The sequence below is a fragment of the Enoplosus armatus genome, chromosome 4 (assembly GCF_043641665.1).
Source record: "Enoplosus armatus isolate fEnoArm2 chromosome 4, fEnoArm2.hap1, whole genome shotgun sequence".
In the NCBI taxonomy this organism is placed as follows: domain Eukaryota; kingdom Metazoa; phylum Chordata; class Actinopteri; order Centrarchiformes; family Enoplosidae; genus Enoplosus; species Enoplosus armatus.
Genome location: NC_092183.1, coordinates 26220348 through 26234436, shown reverse-complemented (window position 1 = coordinate 26234436; position 14089 = coordinate 26220348). Strand labels below are relative to the sequence as shown.

The 14089-nt window shown below is 45.6% G+C and overlaps 1 protein-coding gene across 1 annotated transcript in view; it reads right to left on the bottom strand.

Annotated features, from left to right (window-relative positions):
- The window catches only part of tet3 (tet methylcytosine dioxygenase 3), a 29926-nt gene extending 16373 nt beyond the window's left edge, over positions 1-13553 (bottom strand). The window contains exons 1-2 of the mRNA XM_070904077.1: positions 13464-13553; positions 12680-12739 (exon numbers count right to left, since the gene is read on the bottom strand). The gene's annotated coding sequence lies outside the window, so the exon portion shown is untranslated. The remainder of the gene's footprint in view (positions 1-12679; positions 12740-13463) is intronic.
- Between the last annotated feature and the right edge of the window lie 536 nt (positions 13554-14089).

Genomic DNA, 14089 nt, shown 5'->3' with positions numbered 1-14089 from the left:
CTACCAAGGAGAATGGAGTTACATTGCTGAGAGTGGGCAGTGGTGTAGCAGTGAAGATGCAAAGCTCAGAGTTGGTGTATGAAGATAGAATGAGCGCCAAATGTCTATATGGCCCGTCTAGTGTTGTATTCATATATGATTGTATGGTAAATTGAACATGTGACTCTAAAATGACTTCCATGGCCTGGCCAAACTACCATGAGGCTGTGGGAGAGCTTCTGTTGAGAGGTCACCTCACGAGAAATTGCATTGGCGAAAGTCAAGGAGGTGTGACTTGACTTGCATGCCTTTCTTCAGTACTCAGAAACCCGAACGTTTATGGGAACATGTGAGAAAGGAGAAGCGTACTATAACATCCCAAGACACCCTCTGGGATGTTCAAATGAGTATGTAAATGTAGACTCAAGTTGTTGCAGTATTTTGTAGAACTGATTCCAGAAACAGTGCTCTCAGTGAGGCAAACATTGGACAGAAGTACAGATATATTGACTTTCACTAAAAACTAACAAGAATTTTAGCCCCACTAATGACAGCACAGGGCTCCAGTAATGGCAATGTGTGTGCAAACAACTTTGCACAGCCACTTTGTAGGCTTCACTCTAACCCTGATTTTAATTTACTAAACATTAGTAAAACATGTAATCTTGATAACGAGAATTTGTCAGAAAAATGTCTTGATGAAACAAGAGTTCTTCTTTGAGGAGTTTGGCCCATGTACTGTACTGTACAGTGCTGTACTGTATAAAAGCCTATTTCAATAGTGTTTTCGCCTGACAAACTTCGTCTTTCTATCAGTGATTTATACAGCAAATAAGCCACAACTGACTACTCCTGATATTTGGCCATAAGACCATACTACCTGCTCTATAACTGAATCCACCTTTGGCTGGAAAAGTAACAAGGTAACTGCATCTGTATTTCAGATGGACTGTCGTCGACTCGCAAATAAGTGAGGGATTGCTGCTGTCTTTTGTCATTTCAGTAGCTTTAAAGACCTACTCAGACATTTGGTAACACTAATCAGGAGCTGATCAGTGCAGCCATATATCTCACTTCCTTTCTAAGTTGAAATTGGGACAGTTACCACATTAGTAGTACACTGAAAACTGCAAACACATCACCTGGACATTTCCAAAGCATTCTGCTTATTTTAGACAACTTGAAGCACTGGAGGGTTTGAGTCTGTTATCATAATTATCTTGATATGTTAAAGCCAACTATGGTGCTTCAATTGAATCATCACTTGAATCGTAAGATGTTACTTGCAAACAGTGTTCAGCCCAAGTTAGCTCCTCACATATTATAATCAAGAGTCTAGAGAGGAACAGCAAACAAAGATGATTCAAGGGCAGTCTCAGAAATCATTGACAGAGTTCATGTTGTGGCTGAACAGTGTATCCCAACACATCTAATAGCCCTGGGGAGAAGTTAACAATGGCAGACTCACTATATAAATACATTCTTTGAGTTAGCCCCATAGAAAGAAGCCAAATCACTGTATTAATTGACCTTTTTAGCGTCATGCGTTTACTATAAACAGACAAGACACTGTCCACACTGTACAGTTGCCTTAACTGTAATGGACACAGTTCAAATTCTGGTTACAAGCACGATCCTTCCCTGACTGAAGACAAAACAGAAACGGGCCAAAGATAGAGTGATGGAGATATAAATAATTCCTTACACATAAACACAAACTAGCCTCAAGCTAGCTGATGGTCTCATACCCCAACATGTTAAATGTTACTGATGAGCTAGTTCCTGATTCAGAACATTTAAAAGAGAAAGAAAATGGCTTCTGTTTGCAGCTCCATCAGTGTCTGACAGTAGAAGGGAGCCTGACGTCCAGCTTCCCCATCATTTGAATATTATTGAAATGAGCCTTTGAAGTGGATAATTACTGGACAGGCGGTATGCTCGGGTCTTTCTACCTTCTGCGCTGTGTGCCTGTTGGGGGTCCCAGGGGGTGGCGGTGGTATTGGTGAGAGGTGGTGTGGGGTAGGAGGAGGGGTGGGGGTGGGGGTTGGGGGTCGGGGGTGGCAGTGAACAGCCGGCATGCAATACGTGAGAGGCCGCATGTCTGCACTATCAGTGGCATCAGACGGGAAAGAGGAAGGGGGGGGGGGTGGCTGTGCACGGCAGTTATGAGAACTGCAGTGTTGAAACAGAGTGACTGCAACACTGCACAACCTAACATCCCACAATCACACACTATCAGTCACACTGACACTCTCTTTTCCTCTTTTTTCTCACAGTTACATATACAAGCTCTGTCACAGAAGTCACATGGGTTTAAAGCACCGCAAACTGTACACTCAACAAATGGACTTTACTCAGCTTTGCCGGTGCAGATAACAAATACCAGACTGCACACAGTTTCTAAGAGTCTATATGCCGGTCCAGGATGGAAATGCTGCACTCACACCTGCAGCGCTTTGCACCTATCCGGGTGCCTCGGACTGTACAGACCACGTGCTTTGACAAATATTTACACCGTGACAGAGCCTACTCTCTTGCCAGGAGTCTGTCTCTGTCTTCTCTCTAACTGATACTCTATTTCAACACACACACACACACACACATTTGTACAAGCTTGACACACACCAAAAAGTGCATCCAAAAACATCAACACACCTAACCGGATCAGATCTTGCAGAACCTGGTAGACCAGACACTTGAGCCTTTTAAACAAGATGAGCCTTTACATCTCTGTGCGAGAGCAAAGCGAGGGAAAAAAAAAATAGAGGGAGGTGATAAAGCATGTAAAGATACTAGTCTTGGTGGTAGTGAGGGGGTTAAGTCCAGCTTGTGAGTAGACAGCTGAACCTAAATCCCAGATACACAACACCCCCCCCCCCCCCCCCCATCCTCCCTCTTGTCCTCCTCCTTCTTTCCCCACCCCTTCCTTTGCTGCCGTGCCGAGCAGGAACATGAAGCAGAGACCCTGACAATATGAAGCCGGGTGAGAGCCCGAGAACCAGCGACGCATACTTACGTGGTCCTACACGTCCAGACGGGGCTGCCGGTCAGAGAGCAGGAAGCAGAAGAGGAGACAGAGAGGAGCATGAGACTCGCTTGCCGGCACAGCAGCCCTCAAGTAATCCGGCCTTGTTGGGTTGTATTCCTTTTTATTTCTTCCAGTCTGTGCAGCGCACGGACAGAGCGAGCGCCGAAATACACATGCATGCATTCACACGCGCACACACAGCCAGCCACACACACACAACACACCTCCCCCGAGCACAGCACACACGTTTCTCATTCTCTTGCCTCCTCTTATGGCCGACGCTTTCTGTTCTCTCCTTTTTCCTTTCTCATTATCTCTGTCTGCTCCTCCCTTCCCTTTTTCAATATCCTCTTTCTTTCTCTCGGCTACACATGCAGTCGGCTTCTCTTCGCAGCCCCCACCTTCCCCCCTCTCTCTCTCTCTCTCTCTCTCTCTCTCTCTCTCTCTCCCTCCCTCCATTCCCCTCCCTCTCACGCAGCCTCTCCCTCCATCTCCTCTCCTCTCTCTCTTCAGTGTGTGCAGAGCGAGAGGCCATTATCTGAGCCACAGCGGGCACGTACGATGGAATGGAGGAGTGTGCAGTGAGCAGAAACAGAGAGAGCTGTGGGGGATAGTCGCCAGCAGTGGCAGCCTAGGAAACAGCACAGTGCAGCAGAGCTCTTACCAATGAAAAAACCTCTCTCTGTCTTTATCTACGCCCTTCAACACTACTTGCTCTACTGCATCAGATGATGTTACATATAAGGCTGTGTAGTGTGTTTTTGTTTATCCACAAAAGCCCAGTATTGGCAATTTCGGCTATGACAGAGCTTCTCTACTTTCGAGTGCAGAAGTGAACCAGCGGCTGCCAAGCGAACACACAATCTCATCTCACACCGGCATCGAAAAGGAAAAAGGAGCAAAGAAAAGCAACGTTACATTGCTTGTTTATGCCTTTTGCAAACTACATTTGGTTTTCCTTCACGGCGATTTTGTTCCATGTTTGAGCGTCTAGATTCGTCTCAGCCCTGGGCCAAAGGAGAGGCCACCGATAACGGTTCTTCGATCTCCGTTTTCTTCTTCATCCACATTCACATCGGTTGCCCAATCCTCGCTTGAAACAAAAAGCTTAAATCTTACACCTGTGGCTGATAATAGATCCTAGACTGGTAGATGAAGAGGGAGCTGGCATGCTGGTGGTCCTGCTGGCCCTTCCTCCAAGATGCAAAGGATACAGACGAGGTGGAAGTTTTCTGCTGAGGGTCGCTTGATATACAATCATCCATCAAAACTCTATAACGTCAACTGACTCACCGACAAGGGGCAAGAAAGTGGAAGAACGATGGCGATATGATTTCAACAGAGGTAAAAGAGTGAGACAGCTACACTGGGCAATAGAGAGGGAACAGCGGATGACAGTTCGACATCAGCAAGCAAGCAAGAGTAGCAGGATGAAGAGAACGGAGGAAGACAGAGGAGAGGGAAGGCAACAAGAGGGAAGTCTGTGGAAAAAATAGTTAAAAGAGTCGCTCGGTTATTCATTGGACTGATTCTGTGACGGGAGGGAAGATGATGAAGAAGAAGAAGAAGAAGAGGGCACAAACAGAAAGAGGATCTGCAGGTTGTTGCCAAACGAAGACGGCAATCACAAGTAATCAACCCATTACAGTTCGCTGAGGACGCAAGACTGTCCTCTCCTGTCCACCAGCCTACGATAAGGTCCTCTTGTTATTCTCTCCTCACCATTGTTCTGCCTTGGCGTCATTGCCATTATCATCGTCAACGTCTTCATGATCGCTGGATGTTCCCTCTCGCCCACTTGCTGGCTGACCGGCCTTGTGGCGTCTCCTCTCTTCTCTCCAACATTGCTGGAGTTTTGGAGCAGATTTAACCAGGAGGAGGAGGGGGAAAAAACATGGCCGTCTCCCCCATGCAGATCGTTGTCAGCTCCTGCGTAGTATTTTTCTCTTATATTACTGAGCATGTGCCGGCTACACTGCGCTATGGCTGGATCAACTTCAGTAGCCTTTTCCCTGTTTTCTTTGGCTTTCCCTGTTCCTCTTAGTCTCTCTTGAGCTCTCATTTTCTCTGGCTTTCTCAAACTGCCTCTGCCTCCCTCTCTCGATTTGTCTCTCTGTTTTGTTTCCTGAGCCTTTTCCCCTTCTAGCATAGCTTATTGCATTACCGTTCCAACACTTTCTGACGCACCCGCTCTCTGGCCCCGTAAATTGTACACTGTCTGTCTCTGTTGCCACACATATTCGTATATACACACACAGATGAGCGTCAATCCCAAAGAGAAACACAGCGCAGCCTAAGCTGTCTAAGGGAAGGAGAGGAGAAGTAGAGCATTAGGTCACGTGACCAGGGAGTGCCAATGAGCGAGAGGGAGAGCAGTGAGCAAGAGAGGTAGGAAACACATGTGGTGATGACGTAGCTGCATCGTCATCGTCATCATCATCATCATCATCATCATCATCAGTGTCTCCCACCAGGACGCCTGCCTCCACCACTGGGTGGGCACATGTGTCATCTGACACATGCCCACTCTCTACTATCACCAACGCCACACACCAACGAACACTCGAAAACATGCTCTTTCATTCACCCGACTCACTTGTGCTCGCTCACTCCCCCGACTGCAATGACACAGCGTTTCTAGCTACAGACCCGACTTAACCCCTGAATCACATGCTCTCCACGCACAGTTCCTCATTTTAAAGAACTACTGAACACAACAGACTTTAACCCATGCGCTCTTATCGAACACTTCATACATTTCACACTGTAATTCTTTAAGTAACAGTGGCTATACAACACTTGCCAAAATACACAATTTTTCCAAGCTAACCAGCAGTCATCTATAAATGAAAGACATCAAACGGCTATAAATTTCATCACTGACAAAATGACATCACAGGGCCGTAACACTTTCAGTGTTTTTAAGTGAACATCAAGAAGACAGAACAGAAACATAAGCTGAGCTTGTGAGCTAGAGGAGAGTATCAGTAACAGAATACATGAACTCATTCGCTCACAGTGTAAAAACATGAGCTCTGAATGAGTTTGTCGCTGTCCACATACACAGCTGAGTAAAACAAAGAAGTATGATTCGACCAAAACATCAACATGGAAGAAGGAACCTCGACAATAGCAAACGCACGTGCTTGTTGATGACTCAAAACCAGCAGCACAAAGCAAGTGTCATTTACAGTAAAAGTTTGCTCAAAACTTCTGGTGTTTACCCCAATCATGGCTGACTATCTTTGACAAAAGAATCGAGATTTACTAGAGAATTTAGATACGCGTAACAATGACATGAAAATGCCACAAAGTATGCTCTTGGCTTTGAGCTGTTTCTGTGTGAGGACAGCCACACGCAGAGGCAACACCACGATGCTGCCATTCCGGTTTGTCCAAGGGAGCTGTCCTGAACTCGCCTCCTGAGCACAATGGGTTACTTTTCAACTAGATAACATATCAAGGTGACAGATAACATTATAACTGGAAGGCATACAGTCTGCAGCCGTGTCCCAGTTAACTTCTAATTCAACCGTGTTTACTTCACATGACAGTCAAGACCTCAAACATGGGAAATGAAATCGAAGAGTCTTAACTTTTTGGTGAAAATGAAATGGAAAACATGAACAAGTACGTTTCACACTTACTGTAAACCTGCTGTAACCCGGCATTGAGAGAGTGAGAGGAAGGCACAAGAGACTCCAAATCTCACATCGATCACTTCATCTCACAATCGAGTCAAATTATGATCCAAATGAGTTGTTTCACGCCCTCATCTCGCTCTCTCTCTCTCTCTCTCTCTCTCTCTCTCCATCTCTCTCACTTCTCTGTCTCTCGCTCACTGTTTCTCAGCAGCACAGAGGAAAGGTCTTGGTTGTAGGAGGGATGACTGACAACAAAAGTCCATCCTCAGCAGTGTGTGTTGGGTTGGCTTGCATGACTAATCCTGAGTCATCTTTGTCTTTTCTTCTCGACAAAGTCCTGACATAAAACCCTCACACACCGAAACAAGCTTTTTAAAATGTTACCAGCAAATCGGCAGTGGGAGGTCTGTGTTTGTGAAACACACAAGAGCCAATAAAGAACAACATGTCCTGTTTTAAGGGTACTATGGGTGAACAGCCTTTCTAGGAATTGATGTGATGTCACTATATCTTCAACTTCATCACTTCTCATCAGCAGGAGAGAAAAAAGAAAAAGCATTAAGCATTCTAGCAGCCATTAAACAACTCACAAGAGCATCATGGTCATGACATGAGGGTCCTTTCCCCTCCTCCCATCTCTTCCTGTCAGCTGACTCCACCTCCCTCCACCACTGCTCACATCTACCTCCACACACCCCCACCTCCAACCCATATTGCCCTGTGGTCTAATGGCATCAAGGTCATCTGATCTGACACACTCTGTGACTTTCTCCTTCCCCCCTCTCCCTCTCTTTCTGTCTTTTTGCTCTCTTTCTCTTAGTTTTTCACTTTCTAGCTCTCTTCCTGCCCCCCCCCGACCCAAACACACACACACACACACACACACACACACACACACACACGCCTGTTTCTCATCACATACACACAGAGGCAAAGACACTAAAGACTCCTGCAAATGCACACACAGGCAACAAATGCAGAGGCTCCCTTTAATGTTTTTTTTCTCCACACACATACATGCTAGCATGCCTACAGTATCGTATTGTACGCTGAGGGTCACTGGGTTTATTGGTGGGCAGGACAAGAGGCTGCAACACAAAGTGTTTCAGCCTGGTTAAACAAATAAGGCTAATGTCTTACTGGACTATCTTATTATTATCATTATTATTTATGTATTTATTTATTTTGGCCTAGTTTTGTCTTTTTATGAACAAACCAGGCACAACATGTGTTTTGTTTTGGACATCACTAATTTTATAAAAAAAGATAGTAAAATGCATTTTTTGTTCCGGATATCATAATAAAATGGTGACCATCATGTAAACATATGCAGAGTGTATATATACTGTATCAATGTATGTATGAGTAACAGACTGTTAACATATTGGTCATATTTAAGGCATCACCTTGCATCTCTCTGTTTGTCTGTTTTTCTCTCTTTGTCTTTGCTTTCATTGCCATCTGCCCCCCCCCCCGACACGCTCCCAGGCAGGAGCGTGGTGTTAGGTTCGGGGTGTGTTTGGGTGTTGATCGTAGTACTGAGTGTAGGGTATCCAATCTGAGTCATACCTCCTGACTCTTGGCACGTGCAAGTCGGCACGAAGAGCCCAGCTGGGGAAGGATCCCCCTCACCCCCCACCCCTCCTCACCACTCCTCACCACTCCTCACAAAGAGAAAGGGAGGAGTGGTTTGGGAGGGAGAGGAGAAAAATGGAAAGGTGGTGATGGGTTGGGGGGTGGGCTGTTGGGCAGGGTGGAGCCGCTAAAAAATAACGAGGAGGAGGAGGAAGAGGGGGGGGGGGGGGCGCTGTTTTTAAGAGGCAGCTCTTTGTGCTTGAGCTTTGGGTTATGAAAAGAAGGAGAAGAATATCATAAATATACAGAATATGTTAGAAAATGTTTGGCCTGAGACAAAGAGAGTGGACAACAGACAGAAGGGAAATGGATGGAAAACCACAAAAGAAGACTGTGTACTACTACCTGCCGGGCTAATGTGTGCCAAGTCATGAAAAAGAGCTGAGCAGTCAAATCTGAGTGGACAATGATGTAATCATTAACAGCACACAGTTGTTTCAAATACTAGAGCCAATTCTTTTTCAGGTGAAACACATCACAGCCTGAATGACTGTGTGCTGAGTTTTTGGTGACAATATTTGATATTTGGGGGGTTAAATCATAAATTGCTTTGACTTGAGAGAGAAAAACAGATAGAGAGAAAGCAAGAGAAACCTTCCTCAGCTATGCACAGTGGCTGGTTGCCAGCCTTGTCTCTCTCAGGACGTGGGCTAAGATTAGCTTCCCATATGTTCAAGTCAGGCGTAGCCGGGCTTAAAGGGCCAGTACTCGACCATGCACTATGAAGCCATGTAGTGCTTTACATACACTAAATCATCCAGGTTTACAGTCAAGGTCGAGATGTATGTTTTAATCAATAATTCAAATGAAAGGCAGGTTCCTAGAGGATGATGGCTGGATGATGTTTTGTCCTTCAAATGTGAGGTTTTTGAGAACAGAGTACATGCCATGCATTTCTGAGCTGCTACCAGTTTTATGCCTTGTCTTACACTACAGTAAGTCCAATCCTCCACCTCTTTTTTGGAGACACCAGCCTCCAATGAATTCACATGAATACATCTGTTGTTTCAGAAATCAATATTTTCATGTGCGTCTTTCAATAGTGTGTGATAAAAACCTCCAACAGCTGTGGCGCTGTGTTACATAAAACCTGGCAGCGTCAGGCAGCAGTGGGATTCAGGATTGTATAAACTGCGTGCCCGGTGGGAGCAGCAGAGCAGCCACCAGAGAGGTGAGAGTTAAAGAGCTCGAGCAACAGCTGAGGGCTCCTCCCCCTTCTCTTTCCATTCATTTTTTATTAACTGCGGCACCAGGCGGCTGACAACCTCCCTCCGACATCAAACACCGATACCACCAACGATGCCAGCGAGCCATGCAGGGTATCGATCCAGCTCAGGACTCAGTGTTCAGTGTGAGTCCAGCCGTGTTCACTGCTACATGCAGAACTGTAAGCAGTGTCAGACAGCGCAGAGACGAACATCTGCTAATTGTCGTTAATTACAGATGAAACATGACAACATTGCAGAGCTTGTCAAGTCCCTATATATGAATGATTGCATGCAAGTGAGGCATGTGCTGGTGACAATATACATTAAAATGTCACGTGAAATCCCATGAGGATTTAAAGGATGTGATGTTTTCAAGTCCTTGGGGTATCTTTGATAAAATACTTCTACTACATCCATTAAAGGAAGCCTGAGTGACAACCTCTAGAACTTCAACATTCGATTTAGTGTAGATGCAAGAGCTGTTCAGAGCAGGGTAGCAGCCGACTCTTCCTGGGTTTGCATGCAGGGTTACAGTCGAGGTTAAATGTGTAAATGCTGTCAGTCACCTGTTTAACCGCAGACAAAGGTTCACTTTGAACTTAATTCATATAATCAGCACTATCAGGCTGAAGGACAGTTCTGTAAAGATACAGTTTTCTGGGCATATAAGTCATCTAATCAGCGTTAATCAAGATTGTTCACATAACACCATGACAACACCAAGACGTATACCATCCAAGACCAAGAAAAGACCTAAAAAATAAAGAAATGCAAACAGATTCTTGTAACAGACTATATTCTGTGAGAGATCTCAAAATACCTTTTATTATAATCCCGTATCCTTAAACCAGGAGTATAATAGGAGAATAAGTCCTTCATTCATCATCGTAAAACATCTGCGTTGAAGTCAAGACTAAAACAAGACCAAGACAACATGACTTCCAGATCAAAAGGAGGACCTGTGCTAAACAGGCTAGAGCCTCATCTTGAGAACCAAAACCCTGACTACTGCTGGAAGTGTTGACTGTATGTCACAGTTTACTCACATTTTAATCAACCATTAGGCACATGGGTAACAGAGCTGCTGTTCTTTACTGACTGAATGGAAACCTTGCAGAGCGGTAAATACATCGAAAGCCAACGCTGAATGGAAGAGGTGATGTCAAACCCTCCACTTCCTAAGTCTGTACTATATACCAAACCACTTACTACACAAATACACACACACACACACACACACATGTGGTGCCGGCTAGTTGGTAATGTGACCAACCTTGGATGCCGGACTTGAGCTAAAATTAAAGCAATGATGTCATCAGACATTCAGTGTTGCCACGGAAACTAGGTCAGTGTTAACCCTTTGCGAACGAGGCTGGGGATTCCACGCGAGCCGAAAACATGTGATTAACAAACGTTCCATCTGCTGTGTTTCTACGCTGCTTTTGACTCTTTCCCACCACTGCGCTGCGTGACGTTCATCTCATGTATGAAGAGGAAATCCTGTGTATGGGCGTGGACAAAAAAATTACACGAGTGCAGTCTGTCTGTCTGTGTAACCTGTTGTGGTAAACTCCTGATTCAGATCTGCTTCCTGAACAGCAAAGAAAACTACCAAACAAACACTATGCTGTAAAACTGAAAGAAATCATTGAAAGCCTGGCTGGCTTTTAACCATGTCACAAAATGTTTGTTGTGTTCCAACATCTTGGAGCTGTTGTGCGGGTCCTGGAAATACTTAATGACACTGTATAACTACTTATTTAAATTGACAAAAATAGTGCCCCTCAGTTTGTTGGGTGTACACCGTGGTTGTCGTTGTGTAACCAGGGAAATGTTAGACAAGGACACATGATGATCTTACACTCCACCAAAGACACACACAGTAACCAGTCCCTCTACAAACAGGAGCTCAGGAAAGCCACAAAGGCAGAGAAGACAAACTTGTTAAACACAGTCTACATCTCTTCTCACGAACGGACAGTTCAATGATTTTTTTCCCTGCAGAACAGATGGTCATATATATACCTTGCAGATAAAGAGACGGGGATTAGAGCAGGCTTAGGGGTAAGCCAGAGTATGTCAGTAGGGCTGAACTAAACCCATTCATGACATTTGAAACTGATTGACTAACCTATATTTCATGTCACTGCCGGCATAAATGTTCTCAAGTCAAATCTTGTCACCTCCACATGTCTAGGGTTTACAACACTGAAATGTTTCACTGTGCATCTCGTGGCAAAGTCAAATCAAAGCTTTCTTTCTCTTACTTGGAGGGGACATCACAAGACTTTCATAACTCAGACAACCACTTGTTTGGTGCTCAATAAATCCTTTCTCTATGAAGCCGCGCCGCTCAAACTTCCTTCCCACATAAACACACTAGCGTGCCCCGACTCGGCAAGCTGCAGAACAGCAGCTCTCCGCGGCCACGCGCCACAGGTTACTACGCCCGACAATCAAACACGTACGCATGCGTGACCCACTAACTTTTACTCCCTTTACCTCGTTTGACTCCAGAGCCTAGGAGAAGAAGGACGGCCCCCCTGGCTCCTGAGCCAGCGCGTCGGGTTCCTCCTCCTCCTCCCTCCTCCTCTCCCTGGTCTCTTGTATCTACACATGCCTCGCTCTGGCACCAATCAGCGGGCAGCGTGGGACGCTTTAAACTGAAGACGCCGCAACTTCATCACTGAGGCGCCCAGCTCACCGCCGCTTGGAGATAAAGCCGAAGTAGCTGATTTAATATAGTCAGCTTTCCGAGCAAGGCGACTCGGATGGGAAGACAGATGCCTAAAGGTGTCTAATGCACCTTTATTTCACCCCGCGATGATATCAGGCCTAAGATAATGAGCTCATGTGCTCGCAGCAAATAGTTAAATGACATCCTAGCAAGACAGTGGTGACTATCACAGCTTTTTCTGCGTAATAGGTATTGATGGTTAAACCCATTCATACAAATACATGCACATATACATACAACAGAGCGTAGTCACATTTGTAAAAATGCACGTGCGAACAGACACACATAAAAAAAAGTGTAGAGGAACAGGTCGCTGCGTTGACTAACAACCACATTTACACTTCATAAGAGCCTCACTGCACTGATGGACCAACAGCTGAGAATCAAAGCAACATGGACCGAGATGAGAGATGACACACAGAAACACAAACTCAATGCCCTCTCTTACCTCAGCTGCCAGTTCAGGGTTTCCCGAGCAGCCTCGACTGTTGTCTTCAAAATATTCCACCTTTACAGCCATTCAACAGAACAAGAGAGAGGGGGGTGGGGGTGGGGTGGGGGGAAGGAGACAGAGAGAGATGGGAGGGGGAGAGAATAACAATCAATAGAATAATGCGACAAGGGCCTGTTCAAAAAGACTTGTCATTAAGGACAGTGGGACTGCCAGGTACGACGTGCATGCCTTTTCACACACAATCTCCTCATCATTCCTGTCACCCTCAGCAATCATCAAAAAGCAGCCGTGCACACAAATCTCTTTTCTTTGATTTGTGCTCAAACAGTGAGCCGGCACTTCCCTCTGCTGCTGGGACAGAGAATGAGAGACAGCAGAGCGAGATTCAATTTCAATTATAGAATTATGTAATGTCTGTATCCCGACCTGGCGCAGCCCTCCTGATATATGCATTAGACAAGTCTGCATAACCCAGTTTTTCTTTTTTTTTTTTTTTTTTTCAAAGGGTAAATTGGCAAAACATGCAGAAGTGTCAGGGGATAGGTTAGCACAGAGTAAGAAGGAATAGATGGCAATGGTTCATCAAACAGGGCTGATTATTGTAAAACAATAGCATCTTCTTATTTGGCACAGCATGCCCCCCTTGTCTACATGGCCCTGGCTGTCTCAATGTTAAATGATGTGTTTTGTCTCGAGCTGTTCCCCAGTCCCGCCAACCTCATCCCCTCCACCCACCCACCTATCAATCCTAAAATAGTCTGGAGTGATGAATATTTACCCTCCAAGCCTCTGAGCTGCCTTGGTTTGTACTCCTCCGTCCGCTGGCCGAATCCCCATCAGAAGACTCGGGCTCCCTCTCGTCTTCACCTCTATCCCTCTATCCCTTTCTTCTCTCTCGCTCTCTCTTTCTCTCTCTCTACCTCTCCACTCTTCTTTCTCGGTCTCTCTCTCTCTCGTCTGTGTTCCAGCAGCCCATTCAGGAAGCCATCTTGTGTTTTTAATCTGGTTTTACATGAGCCCTCGTACGCACGTTCTCTCTCTCTCTCCCCCTCTCTCTCTCTCTCTCTCTGTCGCTTGCTCTCTTGCTCTACCCCCCTCCCCTCTCTCTCTCTCGTGCTAGTATGCCAATAGGTCTACCGCACACACGCTCATACACACACACACACACGAGGGATTTTTTTTTCTCTGTGATCGCTATCACTCCTTCCTCACGCTCGTTCAGTTTTTTTTCTCTTCTCCTTGTGCATACATGATGTGAATGCCCCCTCAAACACCCCCCCTCTCTCTCTCTTCAAACACATACACTCATGAACAAATGTACACACACACACACACACAGAGTTCGCCGGAGAGACGTCACGCTAGAGATAGCACACAAAGGCAGTCCGTCCACCAATCAGAGGC